This window comes from Bos mutus, chromosome 1 (genome assembly GCF_027580195.1).
Source record: "Bos mutus isolate GX-2022 chromosome 1, NWIPB_WYAK_1.1, whole genome shotgun sequence".
Taxonomy (NCBI): domain Eukaryota; kingdom Metazoa; phylum Chordata; class Mammalia; order Artiodactyla; family Bovidae; genus Bos; species Bos mutus.
Genome location: NC_091617.1, coordinates 15,290,569 through 15,306,720, shown reverse-complemented (window position 1 = coordinate 15,306,720; position 16,152 = coordinate 15,290,569).

Below are 16,152 nucleotides of genomic sequence, written 5' to 3'. Positions count from 1 at the left end.
CCCAATCCCTCCCAGCATCAGAGTATTTTCCAAGGAGTCAACTCTTCACATGAGGTGGCCAAAGTACTGGAGTTTCAGCTTTAGCATCATTCCTTCCAAAGAAATCCCAGGGCTGATCTTCAGAATGGACTGGTTGGATCTCCCTGAAGTCCAAGGGACTCTCCAGAGTCTTCTCCAACACCACAGTTCAAAAGCATCAATTCTTTGGCACTCAGCTTTCTTCACAGTCCAACTCTCATATCCATACATGACCACAGGAAAAACCATAGCCTTGACTAGACGGAACTTTGTTGGGAAAGTAATGTCTCTGCTTTTCAATATGCTATCTAGGTTGGTCATAACTTTTCTTCCAAGGAGTAGCATCTTTTAATTTCCTGGCTGCAGTCACCATCTTGTAGTTATTTTGGAGCCCCCAAAAATAAAGTGTGACACTGTTTCCACTGTTTCCCCATCTATTTCCCATGAAGTGATGGGACCAGGTGCCATGATCTTCGTTTTCTGAATGTTGAGTTTTAAGCCAACTTTTATGTTTTATTCATTAAGTTTTAGGACTTAAGCCCAGGAGGCAGCATCTCAGGTAACCCTGAGAGAACTGCTCCAAGGAGACAAGGGGAGGAGCCAGGTAATATAGAAGTTTTGCAACTAAGCTCAAACTAAGGGAGACTGAACATCAAATGCTATTGTTAATTAAAGAAAATCAGATATTGCAAGTTAAATAATTTAGTACTTTTCTATGCATGGGAAGATGCAAGAGTCTGGGCTCACTGGAACCATTCCTTTCATACGCACTTCAGCTATCTGGGGCCCAGTATCCTGTGTTTTCACAACCCAAGCTTCCTTTCTTCAGTGCACACCTATTCTTCTTCATCCTGAGTTCTCTTAGGGCTCACTGCTCACATTGGAGGGCTACAGTCACCGATGACTGTGACATCCTTGTTTAGGGATAGGGCAGGAAATAGTCCATTTCTCAGTACAAACATAGCTGTGCCCTATAAAATGAAAGTATATATAAAAGGGTACAAGTCATTCGATTTAAGTCACACACATGTAAGTGTAATTACCAATAGTAAAGTCCATGTGTGTGTGTGTGTGTAATCAAATCCACATTGCTTTAAAATAACAGTATACCTTAAACATGTACACAATGATATGGTCATGACATTGAAGAGATGGCACATTCCACAGGCACAATTTAAGAAAGCTTAATTGAGGGCCAATTTCAAAGGCTGTGCTGGCTTAAGAGGGAAAAATGAAGAGTAGTGGACAGTGTTGTCAGTTTTAAGCCTGAAGAAAAAAATATTCAGCAGTTGTAGTCGGAAGAAGGCTGCCCAACAGGGGCTATGCCTTTAGTAAAGAAACTCACCCTTCCTCATTTTCTTTGTTTGATTTCTCATGTTTGCTATCTTTGGCCCAAGTCAACTGCATAAGGAAGGTCTTAATATAGTTCATAGAGGTCAGTGTCCTGGATTACCAACCAGAATAGAAAAGAAAAAAAAGAAAAAGAGACAGAGAGAGAGAACTGGAGGAGGAAATGAAGGAAGACATCTAGTTTGTATTTTCAGCATCTAGTATGTTTGTGAAGTTGAAGACTCACCATGGTAAAGATGTCAGTTTTCCTCAATCTGTCTATAGGATAAGCACAAGCAAATTGAAATCCCAGGAAAATATATTTTAGAAAGCTACAATATGAATTTGAAAATTGATAAGAAAAACAAACTAAAATAGCCTAAACAACTCTGGAAAAAAAAAAGTCAAAGCATCACCACTATCTTATTTCAAGACTTAATATAAAGCTATATAAATCAAGATTGTGTGTGTGTGTCAGTCACTCAGTCATGTCTGACTCTTTGTGACCACATGGACTGTACCCAAACAGTCTCCTCTGTTCATGGGATTCTCCAGGCAAGAATACTTAGTCAAAAAGATGATAAAATAGAACAGAGGACATAATAATAGACCCCATATGTAATTCCATCTTAGTAGAAAGCCAAAAGTCCTTTGAGTGTTAAAAAATCAATGTTCATGTATGCTATCATATGTGAAATAGATTGCAAGTACAGGTTCGATGCCTAAGACAGAGTCCTCAGGGCCAGTGCACTGGAACAACACTGAGAGATGGAATGGGGAAGAAGGTGGGAACAGGCTTCAGGATGGGGGACACATGTACACCCATGGCTGATTCATGTGAATGTATGGCAAAACCACTGCTGCTGCTGCTGCTGCTGCTGTTAAGTCGCTTCAGTCGTGTCCGACTCTGAGTGACCCCATAGATGGCAGCCCACCAGGTTCCTCTGTCCCTGGGATTCTCCAGGGAAGAACACTGGAGAGGGTTGCCATTTCCTTCTCCAATGCATGAAAGTGAAAAGTGAAAGTGAAGTCACTCAGTCGTATCCACTACAGTGCTGTAAAGTAATTAGCTTCCAAATAAAATAAATGAATTAATTTACACACACAAAAAAATCAATGTTCAATATCACACAAACTGATCAAAACTAAATGAATATATTTTAAGATAAAAGCATTTCAGTTCAGTTCAGTTCAGTCGCTCAGTCGTGTCTGACTCTTTGCGACCCCATGAATTGCAGCACTCCAGGCCTCCCTGTCCATCACCAGTTCCCAGAGTTCACTCAAACTCATGTAATTCCATCTTAGTAGAAAGCCAAACAGTCCTTTGAGTGTTAAAAAAATCAATCTTGACTAGACGGAACTTTGTTGGGAAAGTAATGTCTCTGCTTTTCAATATGCTATCTAGGTTGGTCATAACTTTTCTTCCAAGGAGTAGCATCTTTTAATTTCCTGGCTGCAGTCACCATCTTGTAGTTATTTTGGAGCCCCCAAAAATAAAGTGTGACACTGTTTCCACTGTTTCCATCTATTTCCCATGAAGTGATGGGACCAGGTGCCATGATCTTCGTTTTCTGAATGTTGAGTTTTAAGCCAACTTTTATGTTTTATTCATTAAGTTTTAGGACTTAAGCCCAGGAGGCAGCATCTCAGGTAACCCTGAGAGAACTGCTCCAAGGAGACAAGGGGAGGAGCCAGGTAATATAGAAGTTTTGCAACTAAGCTCAAACTAAGGGAGACTGAACATCAAATGCTATTGTTAATTAAAGAAAATCAGATATTGCAAGTTAAATAATTTAGTACTTTTCTATGCATGGGAAGATGCAAGAGTCTGGGCTCACTGGAACCATTCCTTTCATACGCACTTCAGCTATCTGGGGCCCAGTATCCTGTGTTTTCACAACCCAAGCTTCCTTTCTTCAGTGCACACCTATTCTTCTTCATCCTGAGTTCTCTTAGGGCTCACTGCTCACATTGAGGGCTACAGTCACCGATGACTGTGACATCCTTGTTTAGGGATAGGGCAGGAAATAGTCCATTTCTCAGTACAAACATAGCTGTGCCCTATAAAATGAAAGTATATATAAAAGGGTACAAGTCATTCGATTTAAGTCACACACATGTAAGTGTAATTACCAATAGTAAAGTCCATGTGAGTGTGTGTGTGTGTAATCAAATCCACATTGCTTTAAAATAACAGTATACCTTAAACATGTACACAATGATATGGTCATGACATTGAAGAGATGGCACATTCCACAGGCACAATTTAAGAAAGCTTAATTGAGGGCCAATTTCAAAGGCTGTGCTGGCTTAAGAGGGAAAAATGAAGAGTAGTGGACAGTGTTGTCAGTTTTAAGCCTGAAGAAAAAAATATTCAGCAGTTGTAGTCGGAAGAAGGCTGCCCAACAGGGCTATGCCTTTAGTAAAGAAACTCACCCTTCCTCATTTTCTTTGTTTGATTTCTCATGTTTGCTATCTTTGGCCCAAGTCAACTGCATAAGGAAGGTCTTAATATAGTTCATAGAGGTCAGTGTCCTGGATTACCAACCAGAATAGAAAAGAAAAAAAGAAAAAGAGAGACAGAGAGAGAACTGGAGGAGGAAATGAAGGAAGACATCTAGTTTGTATTTTCAGCATCTAGTATGTTTGTGAAGTTGAAGACTCACCATGGTAAAGATGTCAGTTTTCCTCAATCTGTCTATAGGATAAGCACAAGCAAATTGAAATCCCAGGAAAATATATTTTAGAAAGCTACAATATGAATTTGAAAATTGATAAGAAAAACAAACTAAAATAGCCTAAACAACTCTGGAAAAAAAAAAGTCAAAGCATCACCACTATCTTATTTCAAGACTTAATATAAAGCTATATAAATCAAGATTGTGTGTGTGTGTCAGTCACTCAGTCATGTCTGACTCTTTGTGACCACATGGACTGTACCCAAACAGTCTCCTCTGTTCATGGGATTCTCCAGGCAAGAATACTTAGTCAAAAAGATGATAAAATAGAACAGAGGACATAATAATAGACCCACATATGTAATTCCATCTTAGTAGAAAGCCAAAAAGTCCTTTGAGTGTTAAAAAATCAATGTTCATGTATGCTATCATATGTGAAATAGATTGCAAGTACAGGTTCGATGCCTAAGACAGAGTCCTCAGGGCCAGTGCACTGGAACAACACTGAGAGATGGAATGGGGAAGAAGGTGGGAACAGGCTTCAGGATGGGGGACACATGTACACCCATGGCTGATTCATGTGAATGTATGGCAAAACCACTGCTGCTGCTGCTGCTGCTGCTGTTAAGTCGCTTCAGTCGTGTCCGACTCTGAGTGACCCCATAGATGGCAGCCCACCAGGTTCCTCTGTCCCTGGGATTCTCCAGGGAAGAACACTGGAGAGGGTTGCCATTTCCTTCTCCAATGCATGAAAGTGAAAAGTGAAAGTGAAGTCACTCAGTCGTATCCACTACAGTGCTGTAAAGTAATTAGCTTCCAAATAAAATAAATGAATTAATTTACACACACAAAAAAATCAATGTTCAATATCACACAAACTGATCAAAACTAAATGAATATATTTTAAGATAAAAGCATTTCAGTTCAGTTCAGTTCAGTCGCTCAGTCGTGTCTGACTCTTTGCGACCCCATGAATTGCAGCACTCCAGGCCTCCCTGTCCATCACCAGTTCCCAGAGTTCACTCAAACTCATGTAATTCCATCTTAGTAGAAAGCCAAACAGTCCTTTGAGTGTTAAAAAAATCAATGTTCATGTATGCCACCATATGTTAAATAGATTGCAAGTACAGGTGATGCCATCAAGTCGGTGATGCCAACCAGCCATCTCGTCCTCTGTCATCGCCTTCTCCTCCTGCCCCCAATTCCTCCCAGCATCAGAGTTTTTTCCAATGAGTCAACTCTTCGCATGAGGTAGCCAAAGTACTGGAGTTTCAGCTTCAGCATCAGTCCTTCCAATGAACACCCAGGACTGATTTCCTTTAGGATGTACTGGTTGGATCTCCTTGCAGTCCAAGGGACTCTCAAGAGTCTTCTCCAACACCACAGTTTAAAAGCATCAATTCTTTGGCGCTCAGCTTTCTTCACAGTTCAACTCTCACATCCATACATGACCACTGGAAAAACCATAGCCTTGACTAGACGGACCTTTGTTGGCAAAGTAATGTCTCGCTTTTGAATATGCTATCTAGGTTGGTCATAACTTTCCTTCCAAGGAATAAGCTTCTTTTAATTTCATGGCTGCAATCACCGTATGCAGTGATTTTGGAGCCCCCAAAAATAAAGTCTGACACTGTTTCATCTGTTTCCCATCTATTTCCCATGAAGTGATGGGACCAAAAGCCATTATCTTCATTTTCTGAATGTTGAGCTTTAAGCCAACTTTTTCACTCTCCACTTTCACTTTCATCAAGAGGCTTTTTAGTCCCTCTTCACTTCCTGCCATAAGGGTGGTGTCATCTGCATATCTGAGGTTATTGATATTTCTCCTGGCAGTCTTGATTCCAGCTTGTGCTTCTTCCAGCCCAGCGTTTCTCATGATGTACTTCACATATAAATTAAATAAGCAGGATGACAGTATACAGCCTTGATGTACTCCTTTTCCTATTTGGAACCAGTCTGTTGTTCCATGTGCAGTTTTAACTATTGCTTCCTGACCTGCATATAGGTTTCTCAAGAGGCAGGTCATGTGGTCTGGTATTCTCATCTCTTTCAGAAATTTCCAGTTTGTTGTAATCCATACAGTCAAAGGCTTTGGCATAGTCAAGAAAGCAGAAATAGATGTTTTTCTGGAACTCTCTTGCTTTTTCCATGATCCAGCAGATGTTGGCAATTTGATCTCTGGTTCCTCTGCCTTTCCTAAACCCAGGTTGAATTTATCTTTATTAAATATAAAATAGAATATATTTTTGAAAGTATGGATTTCAATGGCATGACAAAACCTTTAATTTTATCAACTAGAACATATACTTGTGGACACAAGTTACTTTTTATCAGAAAGAAAAATTATTCCAGTGTTAATTCTAACTCCGTCCCTTTTATTCTTAACAAATAGAAACAATACAAAGTTATATCTTCATAAATAAGTAGAAGAAATTAGAACAAATTTTTCTATAGAGATATAACTCACTTCTTTAAGGTTTTTCTAAATTATATCCAAATCTTACTCTGATTTATCATAAAAATGTTTAAATATCTGTACATGGATAATTAGGCTTCCCAGGTGGCACTGCTAAGTCACTTCAGTTATGTCAGACTCTGTGTGACCCCTGAGATGGCAGCCCACCAGGATCCCTTGTCCCTGGGATTCTCCAGGCAAGGACACTGGAGTGGGTTGCCATTTCCTTCTCCAATGCATGAAAGTGAAAAGTGAAAGTGAAGTCACTCAGTCGTGTACAACTCTGAGCGACCCCATCGACTGCAACCCACCAGGCTCTTCGGTCCATGGGATTTTCCAGGCAAGAGTACTGGAGTGGGGTGCCATTGGCACTAGTGGTAAATAAACTCCCTGTCAATGCAGGAGAAGCAAGAGATGAGGGTTCAATCCCTGAAGGAGAGCACGGCAACCTACTCCAGTATTTTTGCCTGGAGAATCCCATGGACAGAGGAGCCTGGTGGGCCGTAGTCCATATGGTCACAAAGTGTCAGACATGACTAAAGTGGCAGCATGCACAGATAACTAGATTTAAGTTCTTCTTTAATTTTGCTAAATAATAATTTGAGAACAGTCTAGATTGAAAAGTACTTTGTTACTAGGCACCTGATTCATTTGATCCTTCCTTGTACGTATGTTATTGAAAAGAATTATCACTTTGACAAGGATTTTGCAATGTAAGGTATAAAAATAAAATATGATCTAGCTAACATATGACATTCCTTGGAAAGTCAGGAGAAAATTCCCTTTTGAAGGACACTTAAGAAAGGGATTACTGCTGGGTCATAGATCTTTTCTGCAGATCAACTTTAGGAAATGGGACACTTGGACCATAAAGATATGGCCTGTTCCTGAATGGTGTAGATGTCCCGGTAGAAAGGGCATCATTCTGTGTAATACAGGAGGGGAAATGCTCCATCCATTTAAATTGTAATGCAATGATTTCCCTTGCTTATGTGTATGTGTCAGTCACTAAGTCATGTCTGACTTAAATTTCTAAGGACTTGTAAAAATAAACTGGTACTATAAAATAATAGGAAGTGCTTCAGAGTGAGTATGTTAACTATTATTATAGTGTTTTTGCAAAAAAAAATTACAAAAGAGTAGTTTTCTCATATTTAGAATAGTGGTAAATCAGATGGACCTTAAATATATTTGCATCTTTTTTTATAATAGAGTTGTTTCACTAGTATGATAATATATTATCAAAGAAATTTTACTTTTGACATAATGCAGCTTTCCAGATTTAAAAGTAGAATGTAGCAACAAAATTTATAAGCTCAAGATGACAATGAACTAAGAAAAAACAAAGTTTAGACAATTATTTCATCTCACAGTCATGTAAATAACATAATGGTTCAAGTGTAGGCAATGGAGGTAGACCTCAGTGTTTCAAACCCTGCACTAACCTTTAGTAGTAATTGTGTGACCACAGACAAGTTAATTAACCTCTACATGCTTCATTGCTACCATCTTTAAATATTGGGATAACTTCTGGTTCTTAAATATTAATTATGCATATTAAATAATTTAATAAATGTATGGTAATTAGAACAGCATCTACCCTATAGTACAGTTTTATTATTATTTTTATTATTATTAATAAAAGTTACTAGAGAACAAGCTAAAATTCAGGCTTACTACTTCTCATAACAGGAGTCAGCAAACTTACTGTAAAAGGTCAAACAGTAAATAAATGTTGGCTTTCTGGGCAATTGACTTTATTACAATTATTTTGTTTTGACCTTGTAGCCCCCCAAAAAACCAATGATAATGTGCAAATTAAGGGGTGTGGGAGTGACATATTTAAATGTTCTATAGAAAAGTAGGCAGCAAGCCAGATTTGGCCCATGAGCTGTAGTTTGTTGAAAGCAACAGCTTGAAATTCCTTCTTTTTTAAATCAGAAACAAAATTAAAGTGATTCTGTCTCTTTTTATAAATATAATAAATATTTTATGAATATGCTCAAAACAATCTACTTGATGAAGGCCAATTCTGTCAATTTATGAATCACAGTCAAGGCACATCACTTTGGAATTTGGGGGGGTTGGGGTGCAGGGAATGAATTTCAAACCTCAAAGAAAACATACTGGCCTTAGTTCAGGAGCTGCAAAGATATGAGATATCAGGGACACCAAACATTGAGTATTTTTATTAATCTGGCGTACATCCCATGGACTATATGCCAAAAGCAACCAACAATAAAACAATCTTTTTCCCATTACAATATTGAATTGACCTTACACTACTTGGCTTAATTGAAAGTCCAATATGATGAGGAATATTACTTTCTTGGATGTTGTTATTGCAGTAGATAAATGATTCAATCTCAAAGATATCTGAAATAGCAGAGAAAGAAATTCAAATAGCCTAAAGATGTTGGAAAGAAAAAAGTAAGAAAATCCATTACATTGGACTTCTTATATGATAATTTGGTACAGAGTATATCATGTGAAAAACTAAAAAGAAAAAGTTTTAAAGACATTTTACTGCAGTTATTTAAAAGCATCTAATACACACACACACACACACACAAAATTGCTGGAATCCCCAGGGATGCTATGGTTGAAATTTGCTTCCACTGTAGTGGACCTGGGTTCAATTCCTGTGGGGGAACCAAGATCCTGGGTGATGGGCAGTGTGTCCTCCCCTCCGAAAATGGATACTTAACAACTGTCAGCCTTAATAAGGAGTTAAACTGAGACAAGTTCAAATTAGCAAAAATTGACTTTATTCAAGAAGAGCAGAGGGATTGCAATTCAGGAAATTCATGCTGTAGCCAATATAGGAGAGTCCTGTGAGGGTTAGGGTGGACTGGTTTTGTAGGCAAGGATTACAAAGAGAGGAAACTCCAGTCAGAGTCCAGAAGGTAAGTTCATTGGCTTGAGGATGGGGAAAGATTCTTGGCAGGCGTTCATTAGTCAGGAGATAAGTCTTGGACTTTTATACATCAGACATTTAATGGAAATTAGTCTCTCACTTCTTACATTCCATTCTTCTGAGAGCTCATGTATGAATAAAATGCAGTTTCATTATAGATTGAAATCCTTTCACACATTTGTAAGGGTTATTTTTTTGTGGCACTCTGTATTAAAGATGCAAATGCTCACACATTCGCACACTCAGGACCACAAAGATGTAAAACTGTACCCTTGAAAATGGAATGCTTTCAATCTATATTCCATGTCATATTTTTCTTTCAGAACTGTGCTGTGTCACATTTCTGTTTCTGCTGTGATGGCTCTTATTCCAGTTTCTCTGCTCTGTTGAGTTTAGAGGGATCAGTCTTTGTATACCCAGACTTGAACAGAGTGCTTGGCGTAAACGAGGCACTTAATACACTTGTGGCTTATACGGTAAAGTGTCTGCCTACAATGTGGGAGACAGGGGTTCGAGCCCTGGGTCGGGAAGTTCCCCTGGAGAAGGAAATGGTAACCCACTCCAGTATTCCTGCCTGGAAAATCCCATGGATGGAGGAGCCTGGTAGGCTTACAGTCCATGGGGTCTCAAAGAGTCGGACACGACTGAGTGACTTCGTTTCACTGAATAAATTGATGTGTGTCAGTGTCAGTAATATCTATCTGCTTTTCCATCTCACAGGAAAATTCACCACTAGAGTTCTGTTCAGTTTCACCTTGGCTGGTCATGGAGCAAGTTTTTACCATCCATCAAGCCCCATCACCATATGCTGTGTTCAGCATGAGATCTCAACTAAACAGTGCTCAGAACTTGAGCAGACAGAGGTGGAGAGTAGAATGGAGGGATTGTCAGTACCCCTCACTTAAGGACAGATGGATGCTGAGTACCAAACACAGCCTACTCACATCTAAAGAAAGTAACTCTCCTGTTAAATCTCTCATAATCTCTTTTCCTTATCTCTCTGGTGTTTTTACTCAATGGTCTTTGAGGGCAGACCACTTACTCTGTTAGCAGGCATTTGGATCTTTCATCTTTGCAGTTTTGATGTTAATTCTTCATTACCTCTCAAGTGAAACAATCTGTTCCTGTATATTTCTTTTTATGTGTGGTCTTTTTAAATGCAAGTTTAGTTTCTTCAGTTGTTTTAAAGTTCAGATTATCTGTTTTATCATGGTCAGATTAAGGTACTTCACAGACTTTGAGAAACTGGTTCATTTCTTATAGGTTATTGAATTTTTGAGCACAAAGTTGTTTGTAGTGTTATCTTGTTGTTCTTTTCAAGGCTGCACGATCTGTAGCAAAATCTTTTCCTCCTCCTGATATTGATGATTTGAGTCTTTGTCATTTCACCTTTATTAGTTTTGTTTGTGGTTTCTCAATTTCATTTATTGTTTTTTCCAACAGCTTCTTGTTTTATTGATTTTTTTTATTGTTCCTCATGGTATTTTGAACCATTTTGTTTTTGACAGTTGACTAAATCAGATGAAATTATATATCTATAGACTACTATCATTTGCAACTGATATCAGTTATGTATAGCCTATAGATATTTCCATTTGCATAAGAAAAGAAAAGCAGAAGCACTGATATCTGAGTTCATTTTAAAGTCTTTTAGAAATTTCTGCTACAGTTTCCCTCCAGAAGCTCCATCTTCTGTTTGTTCTTCTTTTTTGGTCAGCGCTTGTGACGGAAAGTTACACTTCTCTGTCCACACCATGTTGACCACAACTACACTTACAATGTGTCTTTAGTATTGTCACTCTTGGAAGTGGTAGCATAAACTCTGTGTATTGATCAGTAAGAGTTCAGTGGTCATGTCTAGCATCCTAATAAAGATGCAAAAGGAAGCTACACAACAGCTCATGATGGTCATGCTCTCCCAACATCAGGAGCAGAAAAGACTAACTTATTGAGTCAAACCATTTTCAAATACTTGCTGAAGAAAATGCCTGGGCATAATCTTCTGTGATCTTATTCTAAAAGGAAAAATCATGTAATAACTTTTTTCTGTTAGGATAATTCCAATAGAATCTGAAATTTCACTTGAAGCCACTTGCCTACTTGTTTCAACATCTGCTTAATTGTAGAGAAGCAGATATATATTTTAGAACTGGGGGACTTCCTCAGTGGTCCAGTGGCTGACTCCATGCTCCCAATGGAGGGGCCCTGGATTCCATCCTTGGTCAGAGAACTAGATCCCACATGCCATAATTAAGAGTCTGCATGCTACAACTAATGAACTTGCATGCCACAATGAAGATCACAAGTGCTGCAACTAAGACTCTGTGCAGCTAAACATATATATATATATATGGGCTTTCCTGGTAGCTCAGATGGTAAAGCGTCTGCCTACAATGCGGGAGAGGCAGGTTCGATCCCTGGGTTAGGAAGATGCCATGGAGAAGGAGATGGCAACCCACTCCAGTATTCTTGCCTAGAAAATTCCATGGACTGAGGATCCTGGTAGGCTACAGTCAATGGGATCACAAAGAGTCAGACATGACTGAGCGACTTCACTTAAAATATATATATATAATATATATATATATATATATATATATATATATATATTATATTTAAAAAAAGAAGTGGGAACAGAGGAAATACTACCCAAGTCAAACTGTCATTTTTCCCATGTGTTCTGCTTGTCTGTAGTGATTATAACAGAAATTATCCTGGATCTAACAGGCTTTGTGCTTTCTATAAATCTTATATTTAAGATATTAATATAAGTAGTTTTGGATGCTAGTAGTTTTCAAAAAGACAGACCTAGTAGGTGTATTAGGCAGCAGAACAATATTAAAAAAAAATTCTTAGACATAATTTTAAAGGAAGTCCATAAATAGTATGCTTCTGTGATGTGCTCAGTCCTGTCTGACTCTGCAACCACATGGAATGTAGCTTGCCAGGCTTCTCTGTTCATGGGATTCTCCAAACAAGAATACTGGAGTGGGTTGTCATTTCCTCCTCCAGGGGATCTTCCTGACCCAGGGATTGAATCCATGTCTCTTGGGTCTCCTGCAGTGGCAAGCAAATTCTTTAACACTGCACCATCAGGGAAGCAGCATAAATGTCATAGTATTTAGTTAACTAGCTCTTGAGGCCTGCATAGAATTTACAATGTGGTAGTTAGAATAGTTTGCATAAAATTGAATATTTTCTCTGACTTCTGATAAAATCTAATAGATGAAACAAGACTATTTTCATGACAAGTGGGAAAAGTAAACATGCTTCACTGACATTTAATTAACATAATGATTGCCCTCACTTTTTCATTACTTTTCAATCCAAAGTATAATAACAAATACTATCCATGTGTATAGTAGTAGTTGTCGTCAAGTATGCATAAGCAATATATTTTTTCTTTTACTCCACCTGAGTTAAAGAGTATTATTTATGTTTTTAAACATATAGTTCATAATATTTAAGATTCTATAGACTTAGAGAGTGTAAGACTCTCACATGTTTTTAAAGAAATAAAATATAGTCCCCCCAAAAAACTTCCAACAATACTCCCGTTTTGGAGTAGGGCATTTGACAAATGTGTCCATCTGCCCACTGAATCATTGATTTTGGTGATGATTTCTTACTATGCAAGGGGTCTTGAGTTTGACAGCTTTTGATGAAAATATGAAATTAGAGAAGAATAACCTGAGCTAAGACAGATAATCAACGTTATCCCAGGCTCTGAAGATAAGTATCCCCGTCTTGTTCTCATATTGATGATTTACTTATCAAAAAGCACTGAGGAAAATGAAGACTATCACAAGTGATTGAGGAGATGAGAATAAAAGATAAAAGGGTCATAAATAGACTTTAACTTGACACTGTACTCTCGAAATACCCAATGATATTTGGAAGAGGGGGAGGGAAATGTTAAAACACACACATCTATTCGTAACTGCAACAGTGCAATATGATGAAAGTGAGGGGAAAAAAAGAGACTAGTTAATATTTGGTAAAATTATAAGGTAGATAATAAACAAGTGACATGAAAATTGTTTAAAGGAAAATAGTGGGATTCTGTTAGGAAAATTGAGAGCATACACTACAGTAGAAATTATCCATGTCATGTTTTGGTATCTTTCCGCTTTAGGTTACAAAAGTTAGAGCTGAAAATCTTTAGGAACTCACTAAAATGTTGGCATACTTTTATTCCATATCCTAAAGAAGAAAAACTGGATGATATTTCATAATTTATCTATGTGTGTTTCTGTTTCTCTGGACACTAAAAGGAAATAGAGTTATAGAAAGAAGAGAGCTTAACTAGCATTATTTAGAGTATCTTCAACTACTCATTTTTTCTTTAAAAGGAAGTGGTTTGGGATGTGGTGATTATAAGGGGACTTCAAACTGGATAAGAAAAGGACTTTATTTTTTAGGCCAATGTTAATTGCCTTTTTATGTTTATGAATTTATTTTTTAGGTCTTGCTTAAGGGTTTACAATATGCATTTTTTATCATAATTTAGTCCACCTTCGACTAATAATGTACCACACTCCATAAGAATCTTGCCACAGAATGTTTCCATTTAATGTGATCTGTTCTTTGTGATAACATTGTCATGCACCATTTTTTTGGTTGAATGTTTCTATATATTTTTATTATTCTTTTTTCTTTTTAATTTGTTTAATTGAAGGGTAATTGCTTTATAGACTTTTGTTGTTTTCTGTCAAACCTCAACATGAATCAGCCATAGGTAGACATATATCCCCTCCCTTTTGAGCCTCCCTCCCATCTCCCTCCCCACCCAACCCCTCTAGGTTGTTACAGAGCCCCTGTTTGAGTTTCTTGAGCCATACAGCAAATTCCCATTGGCTATCTATTTTAAACATGGTAATGTAGGTTTCCATGTTACTCTTTCCATACATCTCACCCTCTCCTTCCCTCTGCCCATGTCCATAAGTCTATTCTGTATGTCTGTTTCTCCACTGCTGCCCTGTAAAAAAATTCTTCAGTACCACTTTTCTAGATTCCGTATATATGTGTTGGAATACAACATTTATCCTTCCCTTTCTGACTCTTTCTGACATGTGTGAGGTAATATCTCATTGTGGTTTTGATTTGCATTTCTCTAATAATAAGCCAACCTAGACAGCATATTAAAAAGCAGAGACATTCCATTGCCAACAAAGGTCCATCTCGTCAAGGCTATGGTTTTTCCAGTAATCATGTATGGATGTGAGAGTTGGACTATAAAGAAAGCTGAGTGCTGAATAATTGATGCTTTTGAACTGTGGTTTTGGAGAAGACTCTTGATTGTCCTTGGACTGCAAGGAGATCCAACCAGTCCATCCTAAAGGAGATCAGTCCTGAGTGCTCATTGGAAGGACTGAAGTTGAAGTTGAAACTCCAATATTTTGGCCACCTAATTCAAAGAGCTGACTCATCTGAAAACACCCTGATGCTGGGAAAGATTGAGGGCAGGAGGAAAAGGGGACGAAAGAGGATGAGATGGTTGAATGGCATCACTGACTCAGTGGACATGGGCTTGCGTAGGCTCTGGGAGTTGGTGATGTACAGGGAGGCCTGGCATGCTGCAGTCTATGGGGTCACAAAGAGTAGCAAATGACTGAGCGACTGAACTGATTTTAGATAGAGAAGATAGGAACAAAATTTAGTCAAGTAATCCTCTTTATCTGTCTTCTATTAAAAATAAATATCACATCACAACAACATATTTTTTCATGCTTTGAATTATGCCAAACTAACTGCTTTGCCCTTCAGTTTCCTCAAAGTTCTTAATTAACTGAATATACTTTCATTCTCCGCTTATCCCTTGAATCTCTTATATGTTCCTCTTATTCAATCTTCAGTTTATAATATTGTGTCCTTCATGGTTAGATCAGTTTAAGGATCCAAGTCAAACATGTAAAGTGTCAAATTAGAATGCATAAAACAATAGAGCAGCAGTTAAAATTGCATGTACCATATAAAAACTATGAGCCTTAAAGTATCACCCCATTAGAAAAGACCAATTAAAAAATGTGGCTCTCTCATTCTTCCCTGACGGTCATTAGCAGATTGCTAAACCAGAAGTTTAGCAGATTGGAAATTTGGTCTGAATTACCTAACACCATTGCATGCTTCAAAAATAAACCTAATTCTTTCTCTAACACCACAAATTCCAAGCTAAGTTTTACAAATTATTTGAATTTTTTAAATTATATCAACAGGTATTAATTAATAAAAAGAGAATGTATTGCCATATGAAAACAACTTTTAAATTAACTTTGCGTCAGCTTCCCAGGTTGCTTGCTCTTGTCATTGCCACAAAGCTCACCATCAGTTTTACCAAATTCATAGATATCATCTTTGCAGGTTAGATCCCTTCAGACTGTTATGAATGTCTTCAGAAACCAGCTTGCTTCTAGTTTTGGAAATAGGCTTTTGTGTGTTTGGTGAAGGCTGTTTATATTGCCTAAGTTAATGTGTAGGGACTTTCTTTGGACTATAAAGAGAGCTGAGCACTGAAGAATTGATGCTTTTGAACTGTGGTGTTGGAGAAGACTCTTGAGAGTCCCTTGGACTGCAAGGAGATCCAACCAGTCAATCCTAAAGGAAATCAGCCCTGAATATTCATTGGAAGGACTGATGCTGAAGCTGAAACTCCAATACTTTGGCCACCTTATGCAAAGAACTGACTCCTCGGAAAAGACCCTGACGCTGAGAAAGATTGAAGGCACGAGGAGAAGGGAACAGAAGATGAGATGAAT